Source organism: Equus przewalskii, chromosome 5, assembly GCF_037783145.1.
Source record: "Equus przewalskii isolate Varuska chromosome 5, EquPr2, whole genome shotgun sequence".
NCBI lineage: Eukaryota > Metazoa > Chordata > Mammalia > Perissodactyla > Equidae > Equus > Equus przewalskii.
The window spans coordinates 30,149,393-30,167,734 of NC_091835.1; the positions used below are offsets into that span (position 1 = coordinate 30,149,393).

Sequence of the window (18,342 nt, forward strand, 5' to 3'; positions counted from 1 at the left end):
AATATTTAGCTCATGCTTGCAGGTCTGCAGATTGGCTATGATTAAGCTAATATTGGCTGGGCTTGACTGGGCTCAGCTGGACTCCAGGCTTCAGGTTGGCTATAAATCTGCTCCAAGTCTTCATCCTGGGACCAAAGCAGAAGGACAAACAGCTACCTGGGGTGTGCTCTTTTCATGGCAGAGAGCAGAAGGTCCAAAATGGTTGGTGGAAACTCTTAAGGTCTCAGCTTAGAATGAGCACACTGGTCATTTCCACCCACAGTCTATTGGTCAAAGCAAATCATATGGCCATGTCCAAAGTCAATGGGAAGAGGTGTAAGTCCCATTCACTCTAGTGGGAGGCACTGCAAAATCACATAGTAAAAGAGACAGTTAGATAGTTAGATAGATAGATAATCTCTCTCTACAGATAATGCCAGGGAAAGAATGAAGAATTGGAAACAATAATCCAACCTACCGCACTCTCTCTGAACTTTGCTTGTCTCTGCTTGGCTTCCCCCTGCAGGCAGGCTCTGTTGCCAAGGGGCTATTAGCTATTAGCTGTCCCTGTCTCACTTTCTTCAAATATAGCAACCCTAATGGAGAGAGACCATCTTTCCAGGTAGCTTTAGTTTTAAAAAAAACATCTAAGAAGGGCTCTAATTGGGCTGTCCTGAGCCAAGCACCACAGCTAGGGAGGATAGAGTCCTCTGGCCAGCCCAGGTCACACACCCACGCTTTATTGTCTAGAGTTTGGGAGGGAGATGGGATCAGCTTTGATAGCCTCGCCAGGATCATATAGAACTATTGAGGGGTGCCTAAAGGAACCAATACTGGGCGCACGTAGGTACCAGTCTCCATTCGCAGAAGGAAACTAGAAGTCTAGGCAGGGAAAACAAGTAGAAACCCAGGCCTATGGTGTCAATGTGAGAGAACCAGGAGGGAACAGCAGGCTCCCGGGCACCAGAGTTACAGCAGCAGACTTAGGCTGAAGCTTCTGTGTCCTGATCCTTACTGTGGACCTGGGATGGGCCTGGTGGAGACATGGAGATCTAGGAACATCCAGCTTTTTTTTTTTTTAATTAAGTAAGTAATTTCTTTATTTTTTGAGGAAGATTAGCCCTGAGCTAACTACTGCCAATCCTCCTCTTTTTGCTGAGGAAGACTGGCCCTGAGCTAACATCCATGCCCATCTTTCTCTACTTTATGTGTGGGACGCCTACCACAGCATGGCTTTTGCCAAGCGGTGCCATGTCCGCACCCAGGATCCGAACCCGAGAACCTCAGGCCGCCCAGAAGCAGAACGTGCTAACTTAACCGCTGCGCCACCAGGCCTGCCCCTAGAAACATCCAGCTTTAGGAACTAGAAAAAGCAATGGAAGGAGAAATGATATCTGTTTAGCTGTATTGGTAGAGTTAAAATGTTGTTTTTTAAAAGATGAAAAAGTAAGTACATCTGAATCTCAGGGAGAAACTATGTGCTCCAACTGCAAGAAGCAGACATCCGTGCTGGCTGAGAACACAGGGCGGAATGAGCACGGCCCCTCTGCAGGTGCTGTTCCAGTGAGGCCACGTGGCTGACCTTTCTACCAGGTGTCAGGTGTAGTGGCCCTCCATAAACTCGTGACTCAGGACACTGCACCACGCATCATCTGATAACACACCAACAACTTCACATTGAAAACAATTACAGTTGAAGGGACAAACTTGAGTAAAATCTTTTCAAATGAGATGTAAATTATATCATCTCTTAAATTAATGGGATGAAGTCTAAACTTCTAGTGATTTTTAAGTTGTGTTCAGTGTGTACACAGTGAATGAACAAATCAACGTTGGGATTTCCTCCACTGAGCAGTTTTGGGAAAGACTTGTACCACAAATGTGAAAGAGGGGAGGATAAAAACAGAGGGGAACGAACAAGGGGGAGAGGGTGCCAGCCGAGGGGTGGTGTAGAGAATGGCGTGCAGTGGATTCGTGAGGGCAGGCACTATGAGAGTTGAAAGCGAGTGAAGACAAGGTGATAGTATGGTTTCTCCAAGAACCTTTTGCAAGGTCTCCAAGGAAAACTGTGAAGGGCCCAAGCAGGCCCAAGCACCCCCTTTCTGTCCCGCCTTACTCTCGCTCCTTCAGGAGCTGGTTCTCCTCCACCCTCAAAAAGAGATGTGATATTAGCACTTGCCGCTCCAGCTTCTTCCAGAAAGAGAGCCGGGTTGGAGTGTGGGAGAAGCCAAATGTCACTTCTGGCCTGACTTTTTGGAGGTATGTCAGACTCTAGAATGAGCTGTTTTTCTAACACCGGAACAAACAAGAGGTGTGAGGGGTTCTTTGGCGTGTGAAAGGGAGGGACCCCAAGAAAAGCTTGTGATGTTTCTGACAATCTATTGGAGATCATTTGAGGGTGAAAAAAAAATAATCTATCAAGGATTCAAATTGTATCCAATTTTTATAATACTCTACTTCTCCCCAGCCCTCCTCCCTAAGCCAGAGCTCCTATTCGCCAAATAAACTACAACTGAGGTCAAAGGTCTTTTTAGACAAGGATCAAGGTAGAGTAAGACTATTTTGGCTAGGTTTCCCAATCAGTATCAGGTGTTTCAATTTCTCCCTCGTCTGAGTCTGAGGCAGTGACCTTTCCACGCCACCAGGCGAGGTGCTGGTCCCATGGCACTGAGTGGAAGGCTCAGGGTCCAGAAGACAGGCTTTGGCTGGGCACCCTGGAGGGGTCCTCTCATTGGTGGAAGTGGTATAGGGTGATGTGGTCTCACTTGGCTGTCACTTAGACCGTTATTTCAAAAGCAAGAACAGAACAAAGTGGGCTGATAGCGTTGGGGCAAGCAGAGATTGGGCCATTGCTACAGAAACTTGCAAAACCAGCACTTGGCAGGCATAAGGCGACAGCAATATCTCTTCCAGATACCAGGCTCCCTCTGGCCTAGTTCTGTGCAAAGACCAAAGACCAGGACTCGCCCTAAAGCCCAGAGCTTGAGACACGCTTGCTTGCACATATTGTGACACTGACTTTGGAAAGAAATTCAGTTAGGATACTGGGGAAAAGGTCAAAACTGTGAAATGCTATCCGCCTGAACATTAGCAAGGGGTAGCTTTCCTGGGGTGGGGGGGAATGGGGTGGCTCTTGCAGGGGCAGCTGTGCCCCTCCCTTGGCCACCACAGAACACAGAGACGAGCTCACTGGCTCCTTCCACCTCGTGTGAAGGAAGTCTGAGTGGGACCTCACTGCCTTTGGCACTTGAGAGTTGTTTGCTCTTTTCTGTTTGGCTTTGTTGTCATTAGTTTTATATATATATATAAAATATATATATGTTATGCTGTGTTATGTATATTTTGTTAGTAACATATATGCGTGTGACATATCTATGTATATACATATGAAGTCAAAGTTGTATTTCACACTCTTGGCAGAAAATTTATAGGAAAAAATAAAGGGAGGTTTGGTTAAAGATCATGAGGCAATAACAAGACTGGTAAAGGACTACACCTTTAAATGTTTAGTTAAAGGCTTCAGGCTTGTCAGGATTGTCAGTCAGCTGGGTGGGTAACTTTTTTTTTTTTCCTTTTTCTCCCCAAAGACCCCCAGTACATAGTTGCATATTCTTCGTTGTGGGTCCTTCTAGTTGTGGCATATGGGATGCCGCCTCAGCGTGGCTTGATGAGCAGTGCCATGTCCGCGCCCAGGATTCGAACCAACGAAACACTGGGCCACCTGCAGCGGAGCGCACGACCTTAACCACTCGGCCACGGGGCCAGCCCACTGGGTGGGTAACTTTTTTGTTTTAAAGATTGGCACCTGAGCTAACTGTTGCCAATCTTCTTCTATTTTTTTCTGCTTTTTCTCCCCCAAACCCCCAGTACATAGTTGTGTATTTTTAGTTGTGGGTCTTTCTAGTTGTGGCATGTGGGACACCGCCTCACTGTGGCTTGATGAACATGCCATGTCCGTGCCCAGGATCCAAACGTAAAACCCTGGGCCGCAGAAGCGGAGAGCACGAAGTTAACCACTGGGCCACGGGGCCAGCCCCTAACTGTTTTTTCAGTTGTGGTAAAATATACATAACATAAAATTTCCCATTTTACTCGTTTGTAAGTGTACAGTTCCGTGGCATTAAGTACATTCACATTGCTGGGCCGCCGTCGCCACCATCTAGCTCCAAAACTTCTTCATCTTCCCAGCTGAAGCGCTGTCTCCATTAACACCCCCGCCCCAGTCCCCAGCAGCCACCACTCGCCTCCTGTGCCTCTGGATTTGACTACTCTGGGCACCTCACAGACGTGGATTTAGTGTCTGTCCTTTCGTGACTGGTTTATTTCACTTAGCATAATGTCTTCAAGCTTCATCTGTGTCTGTTGTTAGATTTTTATAGTTTGTTTTCCGTTGATTGGACTGTTTGTTTTTGTTTTCTTGCTGAGGACTCTGACATGGAAAACAGGATAACCATCTGAAAGCTTGCCTGGCCATGGGGTCTCCTTCTTACCACCCTAAAATATACTTCTCTTTGCCGTGTTGGACGTTTCCGGTGCTTTTTCCTGCCTTGCTCACTGCATAATCGGTGTGCGCACTGCTGCTCCTGCTGAGGACCGGCAGCGAGCCGGGCCTCTCTCTCTGTCTCTCTTGCTCTTCCTCAGGGCAGACTTCAGAGAACCAAAAGAAGCCCTTTCTTCCCCAGTCACATGAGGTCCTCCTGACCTAGAGGGCAGGCTGTGCTTCTAGCTCCCGGGGGGCTTTTTTACACAAAAGATGTCATCTTATACCCACTGATCTGTATCGTGCTTTTTGGAAAAATACAGAAAAGTAAGAGTGTAATATAGGAAGCTGCCACCATCCGGAGCTGAGAAGAATGTTTACTCACAGCCTTTCTTCTTTGTTTTCTTACATAAAGAAGTTAAATGTTACAGATAAAGTTGAAATATTCCGTGACCTTCACAGCCAATCCTCTCCCATCCCCAGAGATGGGCACTATCAGGAATTTATGTCCTTTCAGTAATTTTGCATACTTTCATATGCATACATATGCATGTCTGTGAACAATATATAGTATCATTTTGTGTGATTTTTCAATTTACATAATAACCATGTTTAACATTCATTCCCTCTCTTGACAGGCATTTAGGTTTTTTCAGACTTTTACTCTCCAAATAATGCTGCAGGAAATGTCTTTCGCATAGATCTTTGTGCACACGTGAGCGTACGTATAGGATAATTTTGTAGCAGTGGGTTCACTGGATCAGAGGATTTGTGCACTTTAATTTTGATAGATTGTTCCAGAGAGGTGGCACCAATTCTTACTCCCACGAACAATGCATGGAGTACCTTTTTCTCCACATCTTCTCTCACACAGCTAATCAAAATCGTTCATTTTTTACTCATCTATTAGGTGAAAAATTATATCTCCTATAGTTTAAATTTACATTTCTTTTGATATAAATGAGGTTGATCACCTTTTCGTGTGTTTGAAAGCCATGCATATTTCCTCCTCTATGATTTTTTTGAGGTCCTTTGCCCATTTTTCTTTGGGTTGATGATCTTTATGACTTTTAAGTGTACTTTGCATGTACAAATGAAAATTAGCTCTTTGTCATATGTGCTGCAAATATTTTCCCAGTTTATTGCTTATCTTTCGATTTATCTTAGCTATTTTTGCCACATGGAAATTTTAAATTCTTATGCATTCAACTTCATCAATCTTTATTAATGCTTTAAAGGGATGATACATTTATTGCTTTCTCTTCTTTCTCTTTCTCACCTACCTTCCCATTTCCCCCAAATACCAAAATTAATCTGACACTATTCTAACCCAAATTATTCCTCATATTCCTGGGTCTAGGGTCAGATCAACAGCTGGAAGCCACCTAGAGTTAATGTGGGTGAATCCTTCAGCTTCAGCATAAGCACAGAGGCTCCGGGTAGCCTTGCATCAACTTTGCCCTGGCGTGTATTTATTTATAGGGTGTCCTAAGTCAGTCCCAAGCACTGACACTTCCGGAACTTCTTACAACCTGGAGTTGCCCCATTGCCAAGACGGTCTGCTTAGGCCATCTCTGCCCTAGTCTGACCTATACCTCGGAGGCATCGCAGTGGCGTTGGCACGGGGAAGCCTGGACCACGGTGGCCTGTCACTTCTCTTTCATTCCTTTCAGCTCCTTAAAATACTCCCCATTGGAGCCAGGAAACAAGAATGAACTTTATGGTGTCAGATTGGAATTAGAATACAGTTATCAATGTGAACTCATGATTTTGACAAATAAAAATGGCAAGCAATAGGATATATTGGAGTATATGAGGAAGCCATTTGGTATAAACCTAATTCGGCCTGACTTCTTTTTTTCCTCCAAAAGGGCCTGACTGGCTGTTGAGCACGCATTGCATATCTGCTTAGACATTTCCTATGGCCAGAACAAAGGCCCTTGAGATAAAGATGCAACTCCCCCTCCCCCCACATTAGCATTTTTCCTTAGGCTAGGAACTGATTGCTGCACTCACCTCCCACTCACCTGTGACCACCCAGCTGGAGACAAGAGACTGCCACCCTGCTGTGTTCACCGAGACAGAAGACCTACCTGCTATTTCCATCAATCGCTGTGCCGACACAGTAGTCTCGCGACTATTGTAAAAGGGACATTCCAATCATATGTGAAACATCCCCTTTGAGGGTATATAACGACCCTGTATACCCCCCCCACCTCTTTGGAGTGCTCTGTTCCTTTGTGGAAAGACTCTCCCGGGTCCTCAGATTTAAGCTCAGAATAAACTCACCCAAATTTTCATTTATAGATTGGATATGGATTATTTTCGTCGACAATTTCCAATACATAGAGAAAGATATAGAGATAAATACAGGCATATAAGTGTGGGTAAAACTTTGAATCTGCCTTGTGTGTTCCTTCCAGGCTTTCCGTATGCATCGTTTCGTCCTTTTCGGTAGTCAGTCTCCCCTGGTTTGTATGGGCAGGGGCATGCTCAGCCATTTCCTTTGCTCTCTCCACATCTCTTCTATCACAAATACAAGGGTCTGTCATTATTTAGGCACTGAGAATTAAAAAATGAGACTGGGGGGAAAAAAGATCAATATTCGTTGTCGCAGACTGAGTGCTGCATTCTCCCATCCTTCTACCTTCCTCGGTCCTTCTCAGCAGTTTGACACTCTGCACCTTCTGCTGGCCCTTGGCATGGCTGCATCTTCGCTACAAACATTCTGCCCTAAGCTCCTTCCTTCCTCCTTTCCTTCCCTCTCTCCCTTCCTCAAATATTTACTGAGCTCTCAACATGTGTCAGCACTGTGCTTGGTACTGGCAATCTAGGCGTGAACTCGGGCTGGATCCAACAGACACCAGTGCTGCCTTCAGCAATCGCGCCATCTAACAGACACAATAGCTGCTTCTTCACCAGAGCAGGGGCGATGAGCAGGTCCCAACTGCACCCTCAAGAGAAGCACTTTTCTCTCTCCCACTGGAGGAGAGAGCTTTTAACTACTCTGATCCCCTTGCTTCTATCATATTAATAAAAACTGAGATTTGTAGTTTCACATGCAGAGGCTCACTGGGTCCTCACAGAGGGAGAGGGAAGACAGCCCAATCTGCATCTTAGAGATGAGAAGTGGTGGCCTGCCTCGGATCACGGGGCATGTTAGTGCCAAGCTGACTCTAGTAGGAAAAGAGACTCTCAGGGCCGGAAGAGACTTCAAAGGCCACCCTGTCCAGGCAATCGCGTGCTGCTTCAGTTTCTTCCCCAGATCTCCTGACTCCGGTACTGCTTTTCCAGATAGGAGACCAGGCTGGTGGTGGCCCTGCTCCAAAGATGATCAGACTCGTACTTACTGCGTTCCTTTAACACCGCAAATGCACTCCTCTTCTATGCTTTGCTTTCCTAACTTCAGAGGATACTTCCAGTTCTTTGTATTCATCAGTAGGCTCATGGGGGAATACAAACGAATTGGGCAACTGCTACAAGCTAGACTGTAGACCAGGCCTGAGGGAGGAAAGGATGACGAAGGCACAGTCCATGTCCCTAAAGAGCTTGTGATTGAGGAGGCTAACCAGATATGCAGACAACTCACTGCTGTGATGAGGGAATCTCCTGGAGTGATGAGCGAACCCATGTCAGGAACCTCCTCAGAGTCTCTCTTGTCCACAGCAAAGGCTCTCAGGGAGGACGGGTGAAGTTATGGACAACTTTGGAGGCAGAGGGGAGAGGAATGGCAGAAATTCATGACCTTTTTTGTATCAGCTGAGCTAGAGCGGAGCAGCGTCAGCTGAGAGGCCCTCAGGTGTGTGGGGAACAGGAGAGGGACCAAAGATGGGAGAGGAACACAAGGGAGGAGCAGCAGGCTGGAGTCGCCGAGGTCAGGAAGCAGGAATTCATCACCGGGAAAACTGGCCCAGGTATGTGATTTTCTTCAGCAAACTTTGCAGCAGGAGAAAAGAAGAGAGAGAAATTAGACAGCGGTTGGCCAAAGGGAGGAGGGAATCCTGCGAGGTCATGCCCGTGTAAGCACTTTGAATATATGAAAGCTGTTTGTACACAGATGCAAGATACTGTTATTACCCTGTGGGAGTCAGGAATCAGATTGCTTAATAGCTCTCAGAAGGCTGTTTCCCCCAGTGGGAGAGAAAGTAAAGTGCATTTCCTAAGTGGCTTGATTCTGCCCGTGTCACCCTTGTAACTCACATGCTGCTGAGCACTGCTCTCTTCACAAGGCAGTCAAAGGGAAGACGGGATTTAAGGGTGCTGGCGGGTGCAGTGGACGTGACTGGGGAGGGGAGGGCCCCGTAGGGGAGAGAAGAACATGAGGGCAGGAGAGGGCAGACAGCAGAAGCCAAGGGATGTGGTGAGACCACGGGACAGCTTTGGAGGCTCTGAAGGCACAGCAGGGGTGGAGGGCTGGGGGCTGGGGTGGAGAGGGCATCTAGGTGTTGGAGTTGTCAGATAATAAAGAAATGATGGGATATGACAAGCTCCACGGCTGTGGCCAGCCTGATGAGTTACGGATATGGCCCAGCTTGCTGTCACGAGACGGGTTAGGAGGAAGATGGCAGCCGAGGGCCTCGGTCCCCAGTGCCTTTGTGGAGGGGCCACAAGGTGGCTGGAAGGCAGCAACCAAAATGGGGAGAGAACGGTCTGGCTGGAGGGCTTGCTGAGGAAGGTCTGTAAGAGTGGTGTGTGGAGATCCCGAGAGAGCCCCACGGCACGAAGACCCAGGAGAAGGAAGGACCTCTGCCCCAGAGGGCTTTCAACTAAATGACATTGTCAGGGAAAATCCAGAATTCGGCTAAGGCAGGAAGGAGTTGTGAGAGTCTTTTAGGAAGAATAACGTAAAGCTCTTCAAGACTGCATTTCCATGGAATCTTCTGGAAGCTTTCACTAGAACCAGAGTCAGACTTTCTGTGAAGAAAATGAAGCGTAAGCCTCAGGACCTCTTCCTTGCCTTGTTAGGCCCTGTTCATAATTTTGTATTTGTAATTTTTAAAACTGCCCCCCACCACAACTGTATAACGTTTAGGCCCCACAGAAGCTTCATGTGCCTCTGCTTAGAGCTCTACAAGCTGGGGGATGGAAGAGCTTCAGCACTCTGCAAGTAAGTGCTGAGGATGCAACGGACGGTCTGATGACTACAGTTAACACTGCTGTGTGCTACATCTGAAAGTTTCTAAGAGAGTACATCCTAAAAGTTCTCATCACAAGGAAAAAAGTCAAAACAAATTTTTTTTGTATCTATATGAGGTGATGAATGTTAACTAAACTTATTGTGGTAATCATTTTGCAAAATACGTAAGTCAAGTCATTATTCTGTACACCTTATATTTATAAGGTGCTGTATGTCAATCATATCTCAATTAAACTGAAAGAAAACAAGTAAAATACTTCTCTACATGCAGTGCAAAAAAACCCAATCCCCCGTGTTCTGATTTCCAAACGATTTCCCTCCCCTGTATCGTTAAACCAGAGGCAGGAACAATGACAAGTGTTGTACCTGGGAGTGAATTTTTTCCTAACGTTTTTGGCCTGGACAATATCTGAAGGTGTGTTCCTATGACCTTAGTGGAGGACACCCACTATTCTTCAGCTGAGAGTGAGTTAGGCAGCACGCTGGCAGGACATGCGACTGTCACATGCACAGGTTGTTCCTCTGGGCAGGTCTGGACCAGTCACCACTGTGTGCCCACGGGTTCCTAGCAAACATGGACTTGGGTTTCTAGGCACAGTCCACTTTGTAGGGGTGATACCCTACCCACCTCCCTCTCCTCAGAACTGTGACTGCCCAGCCAGCAGTCATTTGTACAGAATGTCCCCATCTTATGAACGGGCATTGTTCTCAGAAAGAGAATTTGTAAGTGAATTGTTTAGAATTGGAAGACATTTCCCCAGATAAACATGGGTATGTGTAGTCTTTATTATTCAGGACAGCCCAAAAGAACTTGTGTCCCTGAAATCAAGGACTGCACGATGGAATTAGAAACCCCACCCTGAGTGAACATGTGTCTCTAAGAAAATGCCTTCCAACTTCTGAGATCCTGGAATCTTCTTCCCTCATCACAGACCCTCTGTGAATAGGAGGGACCTTCCCCACCTCTCAGCCCTCGATGTGGCTACCATGGTTTCTTCACTGAGAAGAAAGAGCTGGCAGTGGGGTGGCCAGATCCACCCCGTGGAGGGCAGAGTAAATCCCAGAATTCCTTTTAGAATCTGGCTCCCTGTCCACATCTTCTGAAGGCCCCAGGGATAGGCCTGCTTCCCTTAATGCTTCTGGTCAGTTTCCTTGCCCCTTTGAAGTTTCCTACAGTCTTCGTAGCCTAGAAACAATGGGAAACAGACCGGAGTCTTTTTAAAAAATGGCTCTCGTCTGAGGAGGAGTGGAATGCTTGTTTTTCAGTTAATGGCCCTCTGGGAAAGACCATCATCGATACAGGGGAGAATGGTGGATTTCTGGGTATGCAAAAGGCCAAACACTCCGGGGGGAGGTCCTTGCATTTGTGGCTGGCTTTAAACAAGAAGGGATTCTGGAGATCTTATGGGTCATAATCTCGTACTTTAGAAAAAATAGTTTTCTTTGATCTTGCCTAGATACAAGCTCAACGTATCTATACTGATATCTCAGTCTTTAAAAGGTTTATATTTTACAAAAGGCTTTCACTTCCATTATCTTATTTGAGGTACAGATGTTATTACCCCTGTTTTCTTGCTAGGGAAACTGCCTGCCATCACTTAGCTAGTTGGTCGGGAAGCTGCGTTTCGCGCACCAAATCCATGCCCTTGCTGATGTGTTTTAGAGGTTGGCTAACCCCAAAGGGAGGCAGGGCTCGCGAGTCCTGCAGCTGAAGCGAGTCTCCAGAGAGTAGCTGGTTTTCTCCCCGTCTCCAGACTCTACTAAATTATCCTAAACATCTAAATGCCTCGTATTTTCTTAACTTCTCTAGGGAATGAAAGCTATAACTCTCAGTTACCTGTCCTGGTTGACAAATAATAGCCTCTCTCTGATTAGAAGGACATCCTTTATTTCCACCTTGGTTCTTTTTGTACCAAAAAACATTTGTTTGGCAGAGAAAGTGTTTTTTACTACTTTGTTGGGAAAACAGAGTAAGGGGCTTAGAGACTAGCCTCTCATTATTGGGTCAGTTCACAATAGTCCACAGCAGACCTGAAATAAGAACTAAGGCAAGAATGGGATGGCGCACATTTTGCAAAGCACTGCCTCATCTTCTCTGGCAGCTAAGCCTTACGAACACTGTGGTGGACGTGCAGCGGGGTCAGCACCAGGAGCTGAGAAGCAAACAAAGGCCTGGAGACCGGATGTTTCATCAAGGCTCTTGCATAAGTCAACACCAGAGCTGGATGAGAATTCTGGTCTCTGTCCCTGGGATCAAAAATCCAAGTCTCTATGCCCATCAAAAAGTCACGTTGACTTTATAGATTAACAAGGTTTTCATTTGGGGGAGTTCTTAATCCAGTGCCCAAGCCCTAATTCAGGACTGCTGGAGGCAGAAATGGACCGGTCCCCAGGGACTTCCCTGGAACATGAAGCCCCAGTTGGCTTCTGCCAGTTGGCCTGGGGGCAGAGCCAGCGGAGCTTGTGCAACTCTGCAGCTGCTGGCTTTGCTCTGCTCAGGGCTGTGTGGGAACCAGCAACATTCAGAGGCTCCTGTTGAGCTGTATCCAGCCAGGCTGCCCAGATCTGTCCGCGGCTGCGCGGTCTCGTACGCTCTGAGTGCAGTGCCGCTGTTGATGCACATGGGGTCTGTGCAACTGCGAAGCCAGAGAAGACAGGACAAGCAAAGACACAGACCAAGCTTAGGGCTCCAGTTTGCCTTGTTGGGGACAGGAATTGGCCACCCCAAGATATGTCTCTTTGGCAGGAGGATTACTTGGGGCCGGTTACTTTTAAAAACTGCAGGCATGAGAGAAACTCTGAAAAGTAGGAGCTATCCTTGTTGAGACATTTACATTGTAAAGGAAATCTCCACCTGGAAAGGTGTCTCCCTCTCTGTACCATCTCTAGAAACTCTTGTCAATGCGGAAGACAAGGACTTAAACCTGCATATAAACTTACTCTTTTTTTTTTTTTTGAGGAAGGTTAGCCCTGAGCTAACTACTGCCAATCCTCCTCTTTTTGCTGAGGAAGACTGGCCCTGAGCTAACATCCGTGCCCATCTTCCTCCACTTTATATGTGGGACGCCTACCACAGCATGGCTTGCCAAGTGGTGCCATGTCCACACCCAGGATCTGAACTGGCGAACCCTGGGCCGCCAAAACAGAACAGGCACACTTAACTGCTGTGCCACTGGGCCGGCCCCCAAGCTTACTCCTGATTACTGTACTTTTGTGATAATCTCCCATAACTGGCTCCCTTCTCCCCCGGCATCCTCCTTTGTCTTTAGCTGAGGATGGTATTTAAGGTGAGAGCTTCCGTCATTTTGGTGAATTGCTCAGTCTGCCTGGGTCTCTCCCATGTATACATGTTATAAAGCTTTGTTTAATTTTCTCCTGTTATTCTGTCTCGTGAATTTAATTCATTGCCCAGCCAGAAGGACCCAGAGTGGGAGGAGGAAATGTCTTCCTCCCCTACAGCCTCAAATGAAATCCCCCTCCTCATCTGGTCACAGAGTGTGGTCCCAATGACCGCAGTAGAGGTTAGAAACAGGCCCAGGAAGTTACTGTCACACATCTTATTATGTAGAGAGATTTGGGGACAGACTATTTTAGTCTCTTGGGAGACTCTGATCCAAGACAGTTTACCATTCCCTCTCCCAGGTTCATCTTGACTGTGTAGACATTGAGGATTTACTCTGGATCCCCACCCTCAGACCTCTAACAGCATGATGCCCTGGTCCCACTTCCTCTAAACTCAACTCTTCCTGCAAACAGCCATCTTATTGCATGGAAGGCTTGGTGTAGCCAGACATAATAACCTGTGAGCAATTCCCAAACCTAGCTGCTGAGCAGACTCGCCCAAGGCACCTTTTAAAAACACAGATTCCCAGACTTCACCCCAGATTCACTCAATCAGCATCTCTAGGTCTGGGTCTTAGGAGTCTGGATTTTAAAATTTCCCCAGGTGATTTTAATTCAGCCAGATGGAGGGCAAGTAATTAGGAACACAATCCCTTACCAGCACCACCAAAAGGGGAAAAAGTCACCATTCTCCCCGTTTCTGCCCATTAGAGCACCACTTTGGATGCGCACCCAGCTGTGATCCCAGCTCTGCTCAGGGTCCATGCCGAGTCTCCTCCCTTGTAACACATAAACACCTCCTTGCTTGAACCTGGGCTCCGTTCTCTCTGGGAAGGTGGAGGATGGGGAGTCCGGAGAGCGCCCCTTGCACGGCCCTCTTCTAAGACCGATACCCTCCCCCACTCCTGCTCTGAACGCAGAAGGTCAGGCAGAGCTCTGAGCTGGGGAGCAGGTAACTTCCCCCTCTCGCAGCCTCGGTGGACACACCCAGAAAGCAGGAGAGAGGAGCTCTCCATTCTCACTGAGAATCCTAATACCTGCCTCTGTTTCCTACCTCTGTCCCCATGGTACCTTGGTCCCTCATTCCAGAGCAACATGCCGTTTCCCCGCCTTGACTGGTCTGACCATACCGCCAGCACGTCAGAGTGCCAAGGCTATCCTGAGTGTAGAGGGAGCCTTTCAGTGACTGAAAATGGGACACGGAATTCAAAAGTATTTCAGGTTGTTTCCTTTTCTTGTGATAGAAATTACTTATTTGTGATGGAGAGTTAAGTCCTGGCATGGAGACTGAGAGGCTGGAAAAGGGAGTTCAGAAGCTCAGTTCATGACCTTATCTGTTCTATCTCAGACATTTTCAGAATCTATCTGACTTTTAAAGACCACCATTATTTGCAACCTCAGACTTATAATACCTGGGAAAGGCAATGGAAAGAGAGTTTCCCTTTGTGTAAATATGGGGAAGTGGCACCATAGAAAATGCCCAGGGAGGGAGCCTCTGGGGCCCCTTCCTGTGGGCTGGCCACCTTCCTACTTCCTGGGTGCAGGTTGGGTAGAAAGGACATTTCTGCCAGGAGACTTGGCTGCTACCGACTGGGAAAGAAATTCCTGGAGAGGTTTTACTGCTCCGAGGCTTTTGAGACACAAAGGGATCCCACAAGCAGGGACGGGAGGGGCTGGAAAGCTGATATTCCCAGGCCTGCGAGCTCAGGCGACCTCTTCAGAAGGAAGAGATGCTGCTCCGGCCCTGGGGGCTGAAGTCCAAGCCCAGGGCTTGACTGGTGGACCTTGCAGCTGTGTGACCGCCTCTTCCCACTCTTGCTCCCTCACCAGCCTAATTCCATTCTTTCCCTCTGCAGTCAGATCCTGTAGGTCCAGGGAGGGGCACGCAACAAGCAACCTGCCCCCTTGCCCTCAGACCTCTCCCTAAGAATTGAAGGGAAGGGCGTTTTTTCTTGTGAGGCCCAGGTTAAGGCTCCTCTTATTGCTTGGCCTCACACCTAAAACCTTCCCACAGCTCAGCTGTGTGGCTCCTTCCTGTCTTACCGAGAGTCTAGCTGCCTGTCTCCTGCGGCTGCCTGTGCCTTCTCCAAGGGCCATCATGTCTTGCCTAGCCCTAGGGCTTAAGTCCTTATGCTGTGTTAGGTACGTGGCCAGAACAAATTAAAATGTTCAGAGAATTTTGAAAAGCCAGCTCTCCTGTGAAACATGAACCTGCAGTGAGGCAGGTTTATAGTTCTGACTGAATGCAAGTCACCCAGTTAGTTCCCGCGTCCTAGGCACGCACTCCCTGAGCTCAGCGCTCCACCAGCGCTTCAACACGGCGGTCAGTATACTCTCTTCATTTTGTTCATAATTTCCTGTGTCATTAGCCCTGTACACTTTGTCTTTTTCTTTAGATTTAGTATCACCAAGTTCCCTCTGCAATGAAGAGAGGAAATGTCCCTCACCACTCTTCTCATTCAAAATTCATGGTGGCAAGTGGGGAAGATTATTGTACATACCTTGAGTCTTAGAAGGAAAAGGGCACCTCTTATTTCAGGTAACTAGGTTCTCTGATTACCCAGAAATCCACTGAAGAACCAGAAAGAGCTCTGGAGTCAGCATCAATAATCAGCTGTGTGAGGTAAATGACGTTGCTTACCCTCTCTGAGTCTTAGTTTCCCCATCTGTAACAGGTGGACAATAATGCCTACCTTGCAGAGGAACTGAGAGAATGATATAAAAATGAAGCAGCTGGTATGCAGTAAACAATAAATGGTAGCTATAATTATTCCCCAGCTGTGTAATGATACCCGTAAAGCATGCAAAGTATTCAGCGCCCTGGAAACTACTCAGCAGCCAGGAACAAACCGTACCTAAACTCCCCCCGGGGGGCGCCCCCACGCGCCCCATCGTCTCGGCGGGCGGCCGGGCGGGACGAGGCACGCCCCGCGCCGGTTCCCTGACTGCGCTGCCCTCCACTTCAGTCTCTAAGAGGTCAGTCAAGGGACCCGGACCTAATTCTTCCCAAACTCGTCCACATGAAACATCTAAAGCGGCTCTGCCGTCGGCATTCCGTTTCCGCCGGCACCGCGAGCGCCCCACCGCCCGGCGGGGAACGACGGCGCGCCGGCTGCGGCGGGACCTGCGGGGACAGCGACGCCGTGTGGCGGCCCGGCCGCGGGGGCCGGCGCCGGCGGAGGAGCTTCGATTCCGCGGGTGGGAAGGTGCCATGCGGGGGGCGGGCCGGCGCCCCACACGTGCAGCGCTGCTCCCCGCGGTCCCGGGGCGCCCTGCCCGTCCCGGCCGGGCCCGGCGTCCTCCCCAGGGGCGGCGGCGGAGTCGCGGGAAACCCTTCGGAGACCTTCTCCCGCTCAGATCCTTTTCGTTGTGTGCTCAGGCCTGGAAGGAAGCAACTGATGCTGTGGTTATACTGTCAACGGGACGAGCTCTTTAAATCATTAACAGGAATGACTGGCCCTTCAAATAGAGCTCAGTATAAAAAATGAATGTATCTGTAGGATGGAATGTGAGCCAGGGTCGTCACTGAGTCTGGTCTAGTCGTCCGCTTCTTAGCAACTGTGCACCCTCCGTTCTCCCCGAGAGGAGGGGTGTCCATCTCACCCCGCAGTGCTTGAGGGAGCAGGAGCCTTCCTCTTCACACGCTCAGGTCTTCACCCCTTCGAGGAGTCTCAGGACCCGTCGCATACTTTTGCATTTTCGCAGGTCGAGGACTCCTCACGAGCATTTCCAGGGCAAATACTTAGGGTTTCCATGCACAGCGAGCTGGAGGACGCGTTCTGATCTAACCATCAGCGGAGAAGTTGATGAGGACCGAGCGGCTCCTCCTGTCTCCACGAATTCTTAAACCCCTCTGCCTCACTGACTTGAACCACTGTCAGGGGATGGGACGGTGGAGAGAGCCCCCTGCCCAGGAGCCCCTCCCCGGGAATTTGCAACAAAGACCAGGAGAGATTCAGTCATTCCCCTGGCTGGAGCTGTAGTCCTGTCAGCTCGGAGGCTGTCAGCTGCGTGTTCCCAGCAGCAGGAGCAGAGGAAGCCGGTCTGCAGAGACACAGACAGAGGGCAGCAGACGGCGGCCAAGTGAGAAGAGGGAGGGAGAGAGCTAGAGGCTCAGTTCCTGAAGAGTCCGTGAGGCTCTTGTGAGCAGACCGCCTCCTCTCGAGCCGGCTCAGACCGACTTCCCTCACTGCCCCTGAGAGAGCAGACCGCACGGCGCCGGCAGCTACCTCCTTACCTGTCAGTTTCCTGTCTGTTCGCGAGAATCGTCATCCATTCATTCAGCAGACCTTTACTGAATGCCTTCTCTGTGCCAGGCACTATGTCTCCGGGGAGACATAGCTGGGAACAAAAGAGATTTTTTAAAAACTCCTTCCTTTATGAAACTTACCTTCTACTGAAAAGGTCTCTGGAGATAAAGTAAACAGAGAGGAGACATAACCCCCAAATCAGGGACCAACAAAGGGCTGGTTGACCCAACAGACAGAGCACAGCCCCAGGTCTTAGAAAATGTCCCAGAGGGTTAGTGGCCAGGGCCACTTAAAACAAGACACATTCCTTTTGGCTTTAAGATAAAATTGGATTGAAAGGGTTCACCCTCTCTTTAGCGTCTTTTCTTTTACATCTTGGTGCGGCTGCTGGAGGCCCCTTCTGATACCCTGCTCATAGGCCCCACACTCAGGCAAACTCTCGCGATACTGCAGTTCCCTACCTGCTTTGGCTGTGGGCAGCTTTCAGTCTGTTTATCTCAGTTACTATGGAGGCAGTAGATAATACACGTAAGTGACAAATTAAATTCACAGATAATTTTAAAATCTAATTTTGGCCACCCCTTCTCCCACCCAGTTATTTATCAAAACTACTTAGGAAGCCCATATTAACTGATTCGGTTCTACCTTCTGTTGCTGCCTTTTCGAGAGCTGCAGATAAACAGAGCGAAGATCAAAAGGCAGGCAGCAGGAAGAAGACCGAGAAGATGCCGCTGTTCAAAGGCTGAAACAATCTAGAAAGTTCACTGTGTGAAAGCCCAGCCTTCCACAGTGCTTAATGTCTGACCCTTGTTCCTGGGCTAAAATCTTCCTACTTATGCAAATTACCCAGCATTCTTACGTAAAACCAGGAATGAAAGCACCCTTTACTTATTGTTTTCAGTATAACTACAATGCAGAGACTCATATAATCAAGAACTAATAAAGGACTTAGTAGCTCTGGCTTGGTGGCCCTTCTCAGCTCCCCAACGTTCCTTCTGGCCATGTGAAGCTGGTCATCACTAGCCAGCCAGAGGCGGGGATTCCCCAGAGAGACAGTCCACGTTCCACAGTGTCTCAGCCAGAAGTGATGACAGTTATTTTTATCTTTTTACATATTCTATACCTCAAGTGCCTCTCCATCTCCCCCTCAAATT

At 48.3% G+C, this 18,342-nt stretch overlaps 1 long non-coding RNA gene across 1 annotated transcript; it reads right to left on the reverse strand.

Annotated features, from left to right (window-relative positions):
- Nucleotides 1-17,148: 17,148 nt before the first annotated feature.
- LOC103543265 (uncharacterized) lies at nucleotides 17,149-17,995 on the reverse strand. Its single transcript, XR_542849.2, has 3 exons — nucleotides 17,834-17,995; nucleotides 17,650-17,692; nucleotides 17,149-17,279 (listed from the first exon to the last, which is right to left on the reverse strand). It is a non-coding gene; the product is annotated as an uncharacterized lncRNA (long non-coding RNA).
- Nucleotides 17,996-18,342: the final 347 nt, after the last annotated feature.